This window comes from Staurois parvus, unplaced genomic scaffold, assembly GCF_062004578.1.
Source record: "Staurois parvus isolate SC_StPar_1 unplaced genomic scaffold, SC_StPar_1.0 ptg000023l, whole genome shotgun sequence".
Lineage (NCBI taxonomy): Eukaryota > Metazoa > Chordata > Amphibia > Anura > Ranidae > Staurois > Staurois parvus.
Window position 1 is genome coordinate 4122600 of NW_028317819.1, and position 17804 is coordinate 4140403.

The 17804-nt window shown below is 44.4% G+C and overlaps 1 protein-coding gene across 1 annotated transcript in view; it reads right to left on the bottom strand.

Moving 5' to 3' along the window:
• The window catches only part of CSRNP2 (cysteine and serine rich nuclear protein 2), a 77333-nt gene extending 63908 nt beyond the window's left edge, over positions 1–13425 (bottom strand). The window contains exon 1 of the mRNA XM_089692878.1: positions 13102–13425. The gene's annotated coding sequence lies outside the window, so the exon portion shown is untranslated. The remainder of the gene's footprint in view (positions 1–13101) is intronic.
• Positions 13426–17804: the final 4379 nt, after the last annotated feature.

Below are 17804 nucleotides of genomic sequence, written 5' to 3' on the forward strand. Positions count from 1 at the left end.
TATTCCTCCCACTGACACCTATGATGGGGCACTATTCCTCCCACTGACACCAATGATGGGGCACTATTCCCCCCACTGACACCAATGATGGGGCTCTATTCCTCCTACTGACACCAATGATGGGGCACTATTCCTCCCACTGACACCAATGATGGGGCACTATTCCTCCCACTGACACCTATGATGGGGCACTATTCCTCCCACTGACACCTATGATGGGGCACTATTCCTCCCACTGACACCAATGATGGGGCACTATTCCTCCCATTGACATCAGTGATGGGACACTATTCCTCCCACTGCAAAATTACAGTTATGAAGTAGCAACGAAAATAATTTTATGGTTGGGGGTCAGCACAACATGAGGAACTGTATTAAGGGGTCGCGGCATTAGATAGGTTGAGAACCACTGCTCTAGAGTTTCTCTGTGCTCAGCATTTAACATTTAAAAATAAATTAGAAAACGTTTGATGAACTAATTTTCTAGTCTCATCCTTTAACTACCAATTTTATTGTTGAAGCAGTTTAAAACAAAACAATACAAAACAAACAAAAAAAAGTTCATTTTCACACATAAGTTGCTAAGAAACTGCCACAAGCAACAACAATTGTAACTAAAGCTGGACATACATACGGGAGATTGGGCTACAGAACTATCCATAGTGATAGCCAAGTCTATATATTTATAGTTACGTCTTCCTTCTCAACGGTTAATGAGAAGATGGGCAACAATCAACTTTGCCTAAAAATGTTATGCTTCTAATTGACCCCCTTTCTTGTGACAGCACTGTGCCCACATAGGCTCCATGCACTTGGGCGTTTAATAACGCTGGTAATATTAGCTGTGTAAACGCCCAAAAACGCCAGCTTGCTGCGTTTTACTGTGTTTTTCAGCGTTAGAACGTTTTTACAGCTAAAAAACTCCTCTAGAATCCCACTAGTCCTGGGTTTTTTTTCCAGCCAAATAACGCCCTGACCAAAAAATGCTGATTACAATCTATGTGTGCATGGACATATAGGATAACATGCTGGGGAGTTTACTGGCTGTAGAAAAAAATGCCAAAAGCCAAAAACAGCTGCTGTAAAAATGTCCAGTGTGCATGAGGACTTAGGCACCCATTGCTGCATTGCCAGAAGAACCATGTGTTTTGCAGGGTACCAGGTGCTTACAGTACATAGTGGGGCTGGGTTCTGTGGGAGGTTTTAGTACTGTATATATTAAAAGGAAGGATGGCATAAGAGCAGCATTTACTGTAGTAGCCAATCATGTTATGTACTACAGCACCTTCCAGTATGACAAGCCTGATCTTTATTATAAAAATTACCACACTATGGAAATATAAGCTGGTGGATGTTGTAAATATAGCAGCAAAAGCACCGCCTGTATCCCCCTAAATTAGGGGCACAAGTTAAAAATAATATATGAACTTGGTGCTGTGCTACAATTCACCTTTAGTTTGTATAAATATGTAGAGTGTTCAGCCGTTTTTAACATTAAAAAAACCTAAATATAAAAATAAAAGATGTGTAGAAGAATGTGCATTTTCCTTGCATTGGTGTGATTAGTAATTAAGCAGAGGGGAACAGTTCTATGAACTTTGAAACACTTTAGGGTAATTTTAAAGGGAGGTGTATTGTAGTGCCACATGTTATTTTTCTGTGCAATTTTTGAGTTTTTTTGTATAATCATGTGTATTAGTAGTGTGTGCGTTCCATTTTGAAGAAAACCGTTCGTTTTTGTATAGGAGGGAGGTGTATTGTAGCACTTTTTTTATTTTTAGATTTATGGGTGTTAAAAAAATGACTGAACATTGCGCTCTACATATTTATACAAACAGAAGGTGGATTGTAAGGCAGCACCAAGTACATATATTTTGATAAGGTCGATATCTGAGCAGGAATATTAACAGGCTAATTGGTTGAACATATTGGCTCATATATGGCCTTTCTAGTGTCCCCAAACCACCCATCAGAGAAAGAAAGAGGCAGTGATTGCTGACCTTATTCTGCTGAAAATGCTAGTGGCCTGGCTGTCATGATAATCCACTAGACTCAATATTTAGAGTCACTAAACCAGAATAGGAAGACAACGTTTCTCCAACTTCGATTCTCATATGTATGTTGTCAGGGTCAACAACAAAAAGTATCAAAACCATAACATCTAGCAATTGCAGGCTCCATGCACACGGGGTGTTTTGATAACACTGGTAACGTTAGCTGTGTAAGTTACATAAAAAATGTGAGTTTCTCAGCTTTTTGAAGCATTTCTGCATTAGCGTCTAGCGGCGTTTTGCTATGTTTAGCATCATTGCATTTTTAGAGTTTTTTTTTTTACAAAAAAAAAATGGGGGGGGGGGGGGGACGTCCAAAAAGTCGGTTGCGGCGTTTTACCGCATTTTTCAGCATTAGAGCATTTTTACAGCTAAAAGACTCCTCCAAAAACAAACTAGTCCTGGGTTTTTTTTTACAGCCAAAAAAAGTCCCTGCCAAAAAACATTGATTACAGTCTATGTGTGCATGGACACATAGGATAACATGCTGGGGGGTTTACTAGCTGTAGAAAAAAAAAGTAAAAAACAGCAGCTTTAACCCCTTCACGTCACGCTGTGACGTCACGTCCGGTCACATGATCGAAAGAGAGGACCGGGACCTTTCCGTGAGTACCGCACATGTGTGCTGGGAGCATGCAGGGCGCGCACTCTCAGCACATATGTTTTTTGTTACATGAGAGCAAATGTGCGGCGGATCGGCGTCTAGGCCCAGACACCGGGAGGCCACAAATTCGCGTGCAGCCAGCGTGAAGGGGTTAAAAACGTCCAGTTTGCATGAGGACTCAAAAGCACGACTGCAATGGCAGCCAACATATTTATTCCATGACTATAAGAATGGTGTGCAGGTGGTCTCTGTGGCATGAAAGTATTTGATGCCAATACTGTCCATAGACCTGAGAGGGCAATCACACATGCAACCATGACCTTGCCACACTCTCTGGCATCAGCGTCACCCAGCCTTCTGCAACCACGAACAGAGGGAGGGAAGTGGGAGAGCCACCTCCATTTTCGGCTTATCAGAATGAAAACAATAATCACTGGACAAGGCCATTGGGAATCAAACATAATTGCTGTACGCTCATTTCTCTTGTAAGCAACTCATACATTAAATCATCCAATCTGTCCAAATTTTTATAAAGTAAAATGTACATAAACTCACACTGTAGCTGAACCTTCCTGTTTGCAGCCTTTTCTCAGAAATGTAAAATGACTTATGTATGCATGCTAGCTAATCCGTGCTACTGTTACCTTTTGCATTATGCATTCTTAATATCCACATGCCATCTTGCCTAGTCTCCTACTCTGAATAATTGGGAGGTGATGAGGATGGTGCTGAGATCTGACAAAAGCGATGTAGGCATTCCTTCATAAGTTCTCTTTAAGTCTAGTACACACGATCGGAAAATCGTACAAAAAAAATCCCGCTTTCGAAGCGATCGCACGATAATCTGATCGTTAGTACACAGCTTTCATTCCATATTATTTGACGGGACAAGCATGAAATTTTTCTCATATGATACCAGATTGTTCGATTTTTGTTTAAGCAGTACAGTTTTCATCTGAAAATACAATACAAATACATTAATTTACACTTTTAATTTTGTATTCTGTTGTATAAGAATTTTAGTAACCTCTTCTCTTTCCATATGAAAATAGCATGCAAAAAAACAAACAAAAAAAAACGAGACGATTGTTTGTCCAATATCCCCATTGTGTGTACGGGGCTTTTGGTACCACTTTCATTCTTTTCCAGAAATAGTGTGCAATAAGGTGGTTCAATGCCTCCCTAATTATCTGTTCCTCCCAATCTTTTATAAACCATTTATTTTGGGTTTTAAAAAACTGCAGCAATCTATCAAATTAGAAGAGAAAACATATGGCACAACTGGGGGGAGGGGGAACACTGTTCTGTGCAATGATAGTGTTTCTGCCCCTTTTACAATAATATGGACATACTAAGGGCCTATTTACACTTGACTTCTTCCCAAACGCCCCTATAGCATTTGACAGGCATTTTACAAGTGTAAAAAATGTTCCCCAAATGCCCTATGCATGGTTTTGAGGCATTTTTCAAGCGTTAAAACCGCACCACAAACACCTATAATGAAGTTAATGGTATTAACGCCTCGCAAACACCTGCAAGGCGTTTGAGGAGCATCACCATAGACTTGAATGGGAGGCGTTGAAAGGCTTCAAACTCCTCCTGACTGGACATGATGAGGCATCAATTTTGACACAATGCTAATGCTTCAGTGTGAACAGCACTGTGTGCTGCCATGTGTATCATTTTCATAGGCCTTTGAAAAGCATTAAAAACGCCCACAAATGCCTGCTTTCAATGCTAATGTGTACTAAGCCTAAGAGGAAGGTGTGGTAAACCTATGACCACCGGGCTATGCAGCTAGAAGAGCTGAAACTACGCAAGTCAGAGAATCTCAGGTCCTGCCAGTATTTATGAACAACAGCTGTTAGACCTTGTAAAAAAACCACAAAACACAATTTTGCAATTTCTGAGTATTTCCATTCCTGTTTAGGCCCACCAATCCAATTAGGAAATGTTTAAATAGCCATAACATGTAGAAAAGGAGAAGCTGCACTCTGATATCACTCGGCTCAATCAATTTTTTTTAGTCCATAAAAGCAACCTAGTTCATCCCCGCCAGGAGGCCACCCCCCATGACGTTTCACCCTTATGGGCTTAGTCAGAGTTCATATCAGCAAAGTAACAAAAAATATATTTAAAAAAACAACATAGCAAGTACCTGAATCTGTCTTAAGAGGAGCAAAACCCTCCTATCCTTTAGGCCCAGTTCACACTGGCACTGAAAGCAGGTGTTTGAGGGGCATTTTTAAGGCTCCTTAAATGCCTATGCAAATGATGCTCTGGACAGCACATTATCAAAGCATGAAGCGTTGCTTGAAAACTGAAGTCTCATGTCGAGTCAGCAGGACTTTGAAGCCTTTCAACACCTCTCATTCAAGTCTATGGTGACGTTCCTCAAACGCACTGGTAGGCAATTGTGGGGCATTTGCAGTGTGGTTGCGGAGCTTTAATAACATTACACTTTACTTAGTTTGTGGTGTGGTTTTAACGCTTGTAAAAAGCTTCAACACTACACATAAGGCATTTGGGGAGCGTTTTTAACACTTGTAAAAAGCCAGTCTAACGACTATACTAAAAGTCATTAACCACTTGCCAACTGTGCTATAGCCGAATGACAGCTACAGCGCGGTTGGCAAGATCTGGGAGGGCGTCATATGACATCCTCACAGAACGTGCCCTCCTGCGCGCCCCCAGCACCTTACACCTTCCTTCTGGCCATCCATAATAGTGATGGGCCAATTGGAAGGTGTGAGAAGGTATGAGCCACCACTTGGCAAGATCCAGTTAGCCCTCAAACCGAACTGTCATAGAGGTGGGTCTTAGCTGATCACATGTATAACGCCAAGGCTAGGGACTTATATTATTAATCCACTAGTTAATCTCAGCATTTGGGACTTCTGGGATGCAAAATATGACATTTAAATAACAATTTCTCTCTCAGTTCAATCCTAAGGTTGGGCCATACTCAAAGCAGACAATGCCATCCAACACAGCAGAACAGACCAAGCCTTAGTGCACATGAGCAGAAGGTGAAGAGCATATCCAGGACTTTAGTGCAAAAGCTGGACAGAACTGTACAGTGATGATATTGGGGTTGAAGGTAGGTATTTCACTATATTGAGGATAGGGAAGGGAGGAATTTGAAGGACAATTTATTTCAGCATTGTCAATTTACAGAATGCTTTACATATATATCGTATATTCCTATCAGTCCCTGCCCTCAAGGAGATTACAATCTAAAGTCCCTAACTCACATTCATAAATACACATTTCTTTTTTTTTTGTTGAAAAATACACTTTATTTTTTACATAAGTATAAAAAAACAAGATACTTTAGTTGGGGTACATCTCACCCTGTACTGCGACACAGCGATTAATACACCACATGACAATACAGTTCCAATCATACAATAAATACATTCACTCAACGGTATGATGCCTAACGTGATGTGCACGGCAGACAAATTCCCCAGAGCATCACGCAATGCATGACGCTGCTTACCCCGAGACTGTTTGTGGCCCTCTTAGGTTCCACCAGAGGCACCGCCACATAATTATAACATGCAGAAACATTACAGAATAAAAAATTCAAACAAGCATCAGGTGTGTTGGGGGGGGGGGGGTAGGAAGGAGGGCAGAGGGAAAGGGGACAGAGTTCACAGGCCCAGAGATTTATTGAAAGGACAAAGACACGCAAGGGAGAGTAGGGGGAAGGGGAGACCCTCAGACGTCCTCTTCCTCAAAGTCCATCAAGTTATAGTCTCTGAGCAGACTGAGGATCAGTCTGCGAAAGACCTCAAAGGACATCCTCTTCCGCTGGTGGATGAGGCGCTTCCTGGCACACCATAAAGCATCCTTAAAACAACACAGCACCCACCAGGCGCCGTCAATGTCCTCCAGGGTAAAAGTCCCACAGAAATTGGCTCCTGTCTAAATTGGCCCTAGTATGTGTATGTGTGGGAGGAAACCAGAGCACCCAGAGGAAACCCATGCAGGCCAAGGGAGAACATGCAAGCTCCAGGCAGGTAGTGCCATGGTTGGAATTTGAACAGATTACCTTAGTGCTGCTAGGCGGACCACTTAGCTACTGTGCTACCCCACCACAATTTCAGTGTAATTGAAGTTTTCCTTTAAAAACATAAATGCAGGCACCACTAGGCCCTGCCACCAGTTAGGTCCGGTACCTAGTTATATTTAATGGCATGGTACCCGAGATCAAAGAGAAAGACAGTCCACACAAATGTATGTCAAATGTGAATATACACTACAGGTGAAACTCGAAAAATTAGAACATCGTGCAAAAGTTAATTTATTTCAGTAATGCAACTTAAAAGGTGAAACTAATATATAAGATAGGCTCATTACATGAAAAGCAAGATAGTTCAAGCCGTGATTTGTCATAATTGTGATGATTATGGCTTACAGCTCATGAAAACCCCAAATCCACAATCTCAGAAAATTAGAATATTGTGAAAAGGTGCAATATTCTAGGCTCAAAGTGTCCCACTCTAATCAGATAATTAAGCCATAACACCTGAAAAGGGTTCCTGAGCCTTTAAATGGTCTCTCAGTCTGGTTCAGTAGGAATCACAATCATGGGAAAGACTGCTGACCTGACAGTTGTGCAGAAAACCATCATTGACACCCTCCATAAGGAGGGAAAGCCTCAAAAGGTAATTGAAAAAGAAGTTGGATGTTCCCAAAGTGCTGTATCAAAGCACATTAATAGAAAGTTATGTGGAAGGGAAAAGCGTGGAAGAAAAAGGTGCACAAGCAGCAGGGATGACCGCAGCTTGGAGAGGATTGTCAGGAAAAGGCCATTCAAAAGTGTTGGGGACTTTAACAAGGAGTGGACTGAGGCTGGAGTCAGTGCATCAAGAGCCACCACACACAGATGGATCCTGGACATGGCATGGGCTTCAAATGTCAAATTCCTCTTGTCAAGCTGCTCCTGAACAAACAATGTCAGAAGCATCTTACCTGGGCTAAAGAAAAAGAGACCTGGTCTGTTGCTCAGTGGTCCAAAGTCCTCTTTTCTGATGACAGCAACTTTTGCATCTCATTTGGAAACCAAGGACACTGCAAGATGCTTGAAGTCCAGTGTGAAGTTTCCACACTCTGTGTTGATTTGAGGAGCCATGTCATCTGAGGGTGTTGGTCCACTGTGCTTCATTAAGTCCAGGGTCAACGCAGCCGTCTGCCAGGAGATTTTGGAGCACTTCATGCTTTCTTCCGCAGACAAGCTTTATGGGGATGCTGACTTCATTTTCCAGCAGGACTTGGCACCTGCCCACACTGCCAAAAGCACCAAAACCTGGTTCAAGGACCGTGGGATTACTGTGCTTGATTGGCCAAAAAACTCGCCTGACCTGAACCCCATAGAGAATCTATGGGGCATTGCCAAGAGAAAGATGAGAGACATGAGACCGAACAATGCAGAAGAGCTGAAGGCTGCTATTGAAGCATCCTGGTCTTCCATAACACCTCAGCAGTGCCACAGGCTGATAGCTTCCATGCCACGCCGCATTGAGGCAGTAATTTCTACAAAAGGAGCCCAAACCAAGTACTGAGTACATATGCATGCTTATACTTTTCAGAGGTCTGATATTGTTCTATGTACAATCCTTGTTTTATTGATTGCATTTAATATTCTAATTTTCTGAGATTGTGGATTTGGGGTTTTCATGAGCTGTAAGCCATAATCATCACAATTATGACAAATCACGGCTTGAACTATCTTGCTTTGCATGTAATGAGTCTATCTTATATATTAGTTTCACCTTTCAAGTTGCATTACTGAAATAAATGAACTTTTGCACGATATTCTAATTTTTCGAGTTTCACCTGTATATTGCCCAAAGTATTGGGCCAGCCCTCCAAATCATTGGATTCAGGTGTTCCAATCACCTCCATGGCTACAGGTGTATAAAATCAAGCACCTAGGCATGCAGACTGCTTCTACAAACATTTTTGAAAGAATGGGTCGCTCTCAGAAGCTCAGTGAAATCAAGCGTGATACTGTGATAGGTTGCCACCTGTGCAATAAGTCCATCCGTGACATTTTCTTGATACTAAATATTATAACAAATTATAACAAAGTGGATGCAACTGGGAACAGCAGCAACTGAGCCACAAAGTGGTAGGCCACGTAAAATGACAGAGCGGGGTCAGTGCATGCTGAAGCGCACAGAAGTCACCAACTGCCTGCAGAGTCAATGGCTAAAGACCTCCAAACTTCGTGTGGCCTTAACATTAGCACAAGAACAGTGCGTAGAGAGCTTCATGGAATGGGTTTCTATGGCCCAGCAGCTGCATCCAAGCCTTACATCACCAAGTGCAATGCAAAGCGTTGGATGCAGTGGTGTAAAGCACGCCACCACTGGACTCCAGAGCAGTGGAGTCGTGTTCTCTGGAGTGATGAATCACGCTTCTCTGTCTGGCAGTCCGATGGACGAGTCTGGGTTTGTTGATTGCCAGGAGAACGGTACTTGCCTGACTGCATTGTGCCAAGCGTAAAGTTTGTTGGAGGGGGGATTTTGGTGTGGGGTTGTTTTTCAGGGGTTGGGCTTGGCCCCTTAGTTCCAGTGAAGGAAAATCTTAAGGCTTCAGCATACCAAGATATTTTGGACAATTTCATGCTCCCAACTTTGTGGGAACAGTTTGGGGATGGCCCTTCCTGTTCCAACATGACTGCGCACCAGTGCACAAAGCAAGGTCCATAAAGACATGGATGAGTGAGTTTGGGGTGGAGGAACTGGCCTGCACAGAGTCCTGACCTCAACCTGATAGAACACCTTTGGGATGAATTAGAGTGGAGACTGCCAGCCAGACCTTCTCGTCCGACATCAGTGCCTGACCTCACTAAGACTGGGATGCCATTAAAGTTCATGTGCATGTAAAGGCAGGCGTACCAATACTTTTGGCAATATAATGTATCTATTTACCCACAGCTCTGCTTTATAGGTTACAGACACCCACACATAACATGAACTTTTCAGATTTGGTAAAGCAGGGTTGTAAAAAAAATACCATCTGTGAGCATAATACCTATCCTGGTCATGAATATTAGTACAGCCTCTTGATGCCCATAACTGCTTTGCTTGTCGCTAATGGAGAATTACAGAGTTAGCTATGACGACTATAATTTCGAGCCCATTATACGCTCAGAGTGCCGAGTATTTGCTGGTGAGATGTTACATTTATTTTGTACATCCATCTGTTGCTGCAATTCCTCTAAGGCAACATGCAAAATTTAGACAATCCCAATGGGCACTCTGGATATTTCAAAACATCTTACACTAAACAGCAGCAGCAAGAATTACAAGAAAATGCCACTCCAAATAAATACTGAAACATTTTCATCTTTATTCTCCACAATGTTGCAAAATTTACAAAGAAACATTTACTGGAGACACATGGTGGCAAAGAAAATGTCACATCCTATACATTTAAGTCTTGGCATCTGTCCCAGAAATATCCTAAATTCCGGAGTAATATGATTTGAGGCCACATTTGACAAGGACCACTGGTCAAGCAGAAACCAGTACTAATTGCGGTTACAAATTTGGAGGGGGATTTGGTGAATTTAAAAAGACCTAAAATATTCATATGGACATTTATTTACAAGAACAACCAGATTAAAAAAGAACAGCTATGAGGATACAGTCTTGATAAGGACCCATGTCAGCGCTGGGAGTGTAGCCATTTTGCTACTAGGCCTTACAAAGCAAAAACTCCAATAGTCCATGAAGAGAAACGATAGCAAATGACAAGTTAAAGGTTTGGAGTAAAAAAAATACACCTACACACATTGGTTGCATACTTCGTACAATGGTATCAGTGGGTGAAATGCTCCTTTCATTGAAGGTCATTTGGGAGATTACTCCTTACATTGGAGGTCAGTGGGAAGAATGCTCCTCATATTGGTGATCGGTGGCGAAGAATGCTCCTCATATTGGTGGTCAGTGGGAAGAATGCTCCTCATATTGGTGGTCAGTGGGAAGAATACCCCTCATATTGGTGGTCAGAGGGAAGAATGCTCCTCATATTGGTGGTCAGTGGGAAGAATGCTCCTCATATTGGTGGTCAGTGGGAAGAATAATCCTCATATTGGTGGTCAGTGGGAAGAATGCTCCTCATATTGGTGGTCAGTGGGATGAATGCTCTTCATATTGGTGGTCAGTGTGAAGAATGCTTCTCATATTGGTGATCAGTGGGAAGAATGCTCCTCATGTTGGATCTCAGTGGGAAGAATGCTCCTCATGTTGGATCTCAGTGGGAAGAATGCTCCTCATGTTGGAGGTCAGTGGGAAGAATGCTCCTCATGTTGGAGGTCAGTGGGAAGAATGCTCCTCATGTTGGAGGTCAGTGGGAAGAATGCTCCTCACATTGGTGGTCCTTGGGAAGATTGCTCCTCATATTGATGACCAGTGGGAAGAATGCTCCTCATATTGATGACCAGTGGGAAGAATGCTCCTCACAATAGAGGTCAGTGGGAAGAATGCTCCTCAGAATAGAGGTCAGAGGGAAGAATGCTCCTCAGAATAGAGGTCAGTGGGAAGAATGCTCCTCACAATGGAAGACAGTGGGAAGAATGCTCCTCACATTGGAGGTCAGTGGGAAGAATGCTCCTCACAATGGAGGTCAGTGGGAAAAATGCTCCTCACAATGGAGGTCAGTGGGAAAAATGCTCCTCACATTGGAGGTCAGTGGGAAGAATGCTCCTCACATTGGAGTTCAGTGGGAAGAATGCCCTGTACATTGGTGATCAGTGAGGAAAATGCCCTGTACATTAGTGGTCATTGGGATACCTAAAAGATCATTGGTGTTAGTGGCCAGTTGTCAGAGACATACATTGATCCTACTTTTATACACAAGTATGTTATCTTATATCTGCCCCATATCTAATTTGATCCATGCATCAGATCTGTATACCAAACCTTACAAAGTGGAACTTCACTCTGTCAATCATCATTGACTATTTTAATCATTATGCTGCTAGCATTAGTAAATAGATAGGAAAGTATATCATATATCCCAGGAGTCTTCAGGAGGGGAGGAAGGGTTTCTCAGCTAAGTACACCCTGCTGCATGTATGCCTGAGCTAAGGGCAGATGGATTCCAGGAAGTAAATGCCTTATGAATCATCTGCCCTTACTGAAGATGGCCATGGCCAAAAATGCCAGGGGTATTTTTCAAAGTGATTTCTCCGTAAAATAAAGCATGGCGACATGGATGGACGGAGGGGTTTCCTTTGAATATTACAAATGAATTAAACAGTGTTTTTTTGGTTTGTGGTGGTCCAATGCAGTGATGTTCCACTTTAAATTTCAGTACAGCTTTTATTTTTGTCTAATAGGCAAGTACAAAATAAGCAAGCAGTACATTTTATACCCACATATTTATTTGTATAGCCTGTCCACTGTATATACTAAAAACTTGTTTAAAACATGGAAAACAGTCAAACAGATGGGATTTTTCATTCTTATTCAGCAGCCAATTACTACACAATACCAAGAAGGATATTTTTCTTTTTCTATAAAGATGGAAAAGTGACTCTGTACTTAGGAGGAACCCCGAATCAAATAATTCCCATCTAAGGTATGACTCTCACATTCCTCCACTTCAGCAATCATTTTTAAAGACATAGGTAGGTATATATATATAAACTTTGTGACATTGCCTAACCAGTCATGCAGTTGGAAAGGCGCTCTCATTCCTGTCCAGTAGGTAATTACAAGGTAAGCTAACAATAAATCATTATTTCAACAATAAAAAGGGAGTCACCCATGTCAGTCCGGCACAGAATCCTTCCCCCCCTGGTGTTCCAGGAGCCCCGCTATCCATCCACAATCCCCCCCCCCCCATATCCTCCCTCCAGTCCATGACATATCATAGAACTACATTCAACTCCAGTAACTGGGGGAGATGGTGGGGGGATCCCCTGCAGCTCAGTGTCATTGTAATGACAGGGCTCACCATGACTTGACTGATGATGACATGACACAGGTCTGTGCAGTGATGTGAATGTCTCCTATTGGGAATCCAGTAGATAGAAGTTCAGATGACGGGCAGTAAAAAGAGGTTCTGCAGCAGCTGACACTCAGGCAGGCCTGCCATTAGCACAGATCTGTGATCAGGACAATAATACAGAAACAAAGCTGAGGCCAGGCAGGCTCTGTGTACACCAATACAAGGAGCCTCCAGCAGACTATTATGGGATGACTACATGAACACATGATCCCCCCTATATCATACCATAGAAATGTATTATGATCGGTCTATGGAGGGAGATGGGTTCGTGTAGGGGAGGATGGGATCTCCCCAGCAGCCTGGGCCCCATGACCAGCCATGGATGGTGTATTGGAGGAGAGGCCATCCTCCCAAGCTGGGGATTTAAATGTCCATCCAGTGTCAGCACAGCTCATCCACATTCACCATACGTACTGTGTCCGCGAGGATGGGGAGTCCTCCTCCCAGGCTGCCTCTCCGATGGGGCCCCAGACGTACAGATCGCCTTAGTGCAGGGCGAGTCCGAGCTGTGGGTGTCACCAGGCTGTGTGTAGGGGGGTGTCGGTGGGCAGGCGGCGGCGATGACTGGGTGAGCACGGATGGAGCATTGGTCAACAACGATCCTGATCGAAGCCGGGGCGGAAGGGAGACGCGATCGGCCACATCAATGACATGGGGGGTCAGATCGGGCTCATGTCCTCCTCGATCTGCTCGGACACACACAGTACAGGGCGGGGGATGATTACTGCCTGGGGGACACTGAGCTCAATGGGGGAGAGCAGCCACGTCCAGCCCTGTCCGCCCCGGCTCCATACATCGGTAACAATGGGTTGAGCTCGCTACAATGTAACCACTTATAGGCATTGTGACGTCACTGGAGCCATGTGGGCTGTCGGGAAATGTAGTCCGCCCCCGGACACGGGGCATGATGGGAGATGGTGCAGTGTGTGGGCGGGGTCGAGGACGGTCTGGGTGTGATGAAGTGACATGGTGGGGTGGCACGAGGGATGGAGTCCGCCTGGAGTACGGCTCTGACCCGACCAGGACTCGGGGATCACCGTCATTGTACTGTACAGGGGCGTAGCCATGGCCGGGAAGTCTCGCGATCTTTGAGGTCCTGGCTGTGGTCAGGGGGGATTTGATGCTTTTGTTTTCTTAGTGAGACAATGATTCAAGGGGGGGGGGGATGGAAACAAAAGTGAAATGATTACCCGAAATAACCCAATCAGGGCTGTCCTTCCATGGTATGGGTGTATCAGACGTGAATTGTGATTGGTTGCAATAAGAGAAGGCTTGAATTTTCCCCTCCTATCAGCCCAGAGAGATGGATTGTAGGCGAAGGAGAGAACAAGGATAGAATGGCAGGAGAAGAAGGCTGCTCTGCACTGTCATTGGCTGAGCCATGCCCTCACTAAACGTCTAATGAGCAGCCAATATGGAAAGTCTGGAGGTGTTTCACGTGTTCTTAGTATGAAGGGGAAAAACCTGCTGGATGCTGCTGCCCTCCCAATACTTCCCTATGCCCCATCTCCATCCAGCACTATACACAAGAGCCTTGGCTCTCCCAACTCTCCCTCTCCTCCATTGGTTCCTGTTGCTGTCAATCACAGCAAAAACACAAAAAGAGGGTACTCCAGCCTACTGCATTATCCCATGGATACTTCATTAAAAACATACAAACAAGGCAGGTTCACAACTCGTCAGGCCCAGGGTCTGCCAACGCCAGAGAGATGACATCAAGGATCCAAATCAGCTTACACGTTTCAAGGGCAAGCTCTCTTCTTCACAGCCATTTTTTGGCTCTGACTAAGAGGATTTACCTTCCAAGCGTGTAAGCCGGTTTGGATCCCAGACAGCGGAGGCTCTATCCCTTATCATCCACAATAAAGCACAGGAAGTGTTTTAAAATTTGCTGTCAATCACAGAAGGGGGTAAGGTTAAGCCATGCTCTTTGTGTCTCATATACTGCACACAAGTGCCTCCGAAGCAAGCAGCTTGCTCCGGGGGCACTAGACGGGAGAGGGGCCAGTAGCACAAGTGGGAGACTCGAGAAGAGGATTGGGGCTGCTCTGAGCAAAACCATTACGCAGAGCAGGAAAGTATATACATTTTTGTTATTTTAATAAAAGCTTTACAACCACTTTGAAGGAGAGGTTGGGGTGCAGTATCAGTATGAGGCTGCAGCTGTCCCACATCTCTGTGAAATGAGCAATCCCATGACAGTTGATCACTCAGTTCTCAGTCTAATTGGAGCACAGAACAGTGACTATTGGTCATTGTTCTCCACTCTGCCCCTCCAGTGTAACTGTAGTGGGACAGGCACAGCTGACTTTGGCCCAAGCTGTGACCCAAGTGTCAATCAGGCCGCTAGGTATATCCCAACATATGGTCAGGAACATTCCAGAGGCTGAAGCTGCTCTGTGACATCAGCTAACAGTGGGCTTTCATCGGCTGATTCTGCGTCACAGGCGAGCAAAAGTAAGTGTACCTCTGTGACCTAGCAGAGAAGTTTGACCAGGAAAGCTTTAGTCATAACCCTGCCATAGATGGATCTAACCTTGGCTGGTTCAGCAGGGAATGGCCAAGATTCAATCCATCTATGGGCAGGCTATTTATACTGGAGTCAATCCATTGATTGGCTTCAGTGCAAGCACCCTTTTGGATTTTTTGCATGCAGCTATAGCCGCCAGCAGTGAGCCTTGTGTTCTTCTGGCAGGGAAGGTTCCTGTGTGGATAGGTGAATCAAACAATTGTCTTTCCTCAAACCAATCACATAATCTATGGCTTGCCATACTTACAAATGTAAATCAGGCTAAGGGAACTTTTTGTGAAATTCGAGTTGTCTTGTGTTCATTGAAGGTGTAGTGGGCTGTGCTGCTGACTGCATGTGCCGCTCTCCTTTCACTTCCTTCTCCCTATCATCATTCGGCTGCAGCAGCTGCCTCTCACCCTTAGCTTCCCTACTGTGTGAGCAGAATAGGCTCTCTGAAATCCCACCCTCTCCTGGCAATGAGCTTGAGCCAATGGGAATATCAGAGATAGGACTTGCTGTGCAGCAGTGGCTCATGAGATAAATAGTCCTTAAAGGGGCACTGCTCCATACAAGTGAATGGAGACTAATGGCAGCAGAGCTACAGGCACACAATTCCCTGCACACAGAGGAGGAAAGATAGTGTTTTTCCCAGGCAAAATTAGCTGATCGCAGGTAGACTAGCGTGGGGAGTGAACAGAGACAGAACTGTGGTGAGGTCTGTGTCTTGCATCCATGAGGACAGAGCCTGTGAAGGAAAGCCGAGGGCTGGGCCCACAGATTCAGAGGGTACATGATGCCACACAGACAGCGGTTCTTTTAAAACAATTACATTTACTGAACAGTTATAGTGATCATGTAGTTGAGCATACGTGAACAGAATGATAACAGCGCATAACCATACAGTAAGAATAATACTGTCTAACACTAACCCCATACTTGTGGACTTTCCCCCATGTCCAGAAAGCAGCCTGGCTGCGCCTGAATGTTCCTGAGCAAGGTGTAACGTTGGGGTGCACCCTAAGTATTGCGCAATACTATTTGTAATCCAAAGGAAAGTGGAGTGTGTCTCTTGTAACTTTCTGGTATATCCAAAATGTCACTGAACACGTGTGGTGCGATGTGCTGCGGCAAAGCCCCACTTACGGTTCCCTGGCAGGCTCTTGGTGCTTTCTCCTGACCCACTCCAGCCCCGGACCATACAGTTACTTATTTCCTGGCCTCGTTGTGGATCTTCCTTAGGTGCCCTCGCCAGATTCCTCTGTTAGCCATAAATCCTCTTCCAGGCCCCACACAGATTCTCCAGACGTTCTCAGCATCCATGAGCCAGACCCAAACTCCACTTCCTCCTCAGCACAGGAACTCCTCCCCTTCCCATAGAGTTTGTGATGCAGTAAGTCATTTAATTGCAGCCTCAAACCTGCATTTACAGTTCACTATGACCCTTCTGAGGGTCCTACTCAGCCCCTAAATTAGTATTCATTAAACTTTATAGGGTAAATAAGTGTTTATCTTGTCTTAGCAAAAGTCACTACAAAATTGATTCTTGTACTGTGCTGCCATCTACTGACCAAAGAGCATAGTGCAGTTTAACATTACACACTAGAATTAATCCATGCGTCACACCCTTACATCTGCAAGAACTTTAGAGAGAGACTGAGCCACAGAGATTGTTGCTGTGTCTTGAACCCAAGCTGGGGAGACCTGTTGCCATGTGCAAACAAACTGATCGCAAGGATCTGACCATGAGGGGCAGTCGTGTGGACTGAGATTTCTGGGACAACTGATCATTAAACAGACTGGATCTGATCTTTTGCTTGTTCTGTGTACCATCATAGAACAATATAAAATTAATGCCTAGGCTACACAGGTGGGAATAACCTAACACCAGATTTGTTTGTGGGGACCAAGCGACAGAGGCGTCCCTAGGGTTGGTGTCACCCGCTGCGGTAACACTTGGTGACACCCCCTCCGACGATCCCCGCAGAATGGATCAGTCTGCGGATTGAGCATAATGGATTGGACTCCGATACATTATGCTCAATCCGCAGATCCGATCCATCTTGCGGTAATTGTCAACTTTCTTTACAACTTACCTTTTCTTGGAGTGGGTCCGGTGTAGCAGCAAGATGTGTCTCCCATGTAGATACAGTGAGGGACAGAATTATTAGAACACCCTGCGATTTTGCAAGTTCTCCCACTTAGAAATCATGGAGGGGTCTGAAATTTGCATCGTAGGCGCATTCCCACTCTGAGAGACAGAATTTAAAAACAAATTTCAGGAAATCACATTGTATGATTTTTAAAGAATTTATTTGTCTTGCACTGCTGAACATAAGTATTTGAACACCTAAGAAACAGCAAGAATTCTGGTGCCCAACTGAACTCTCCACCGTGGGTGACTACGATAGAACTCCCGGATAAGCCGTGCTTTGAGTGGCAGGGACTGAACTTTTGGCAACCAGATCGGGCAGGAATGTGGGATGGTGTAAGGGACCGCCTGACAGCACCTCTATCAGTCCCCCGGTAGAGCCTCCCCAGAGTGCGGAGTCTAAGCACCGGAGCACTTGTTCACCAGGGCCCCTGATGGTGGGGATGTGGACTTGGA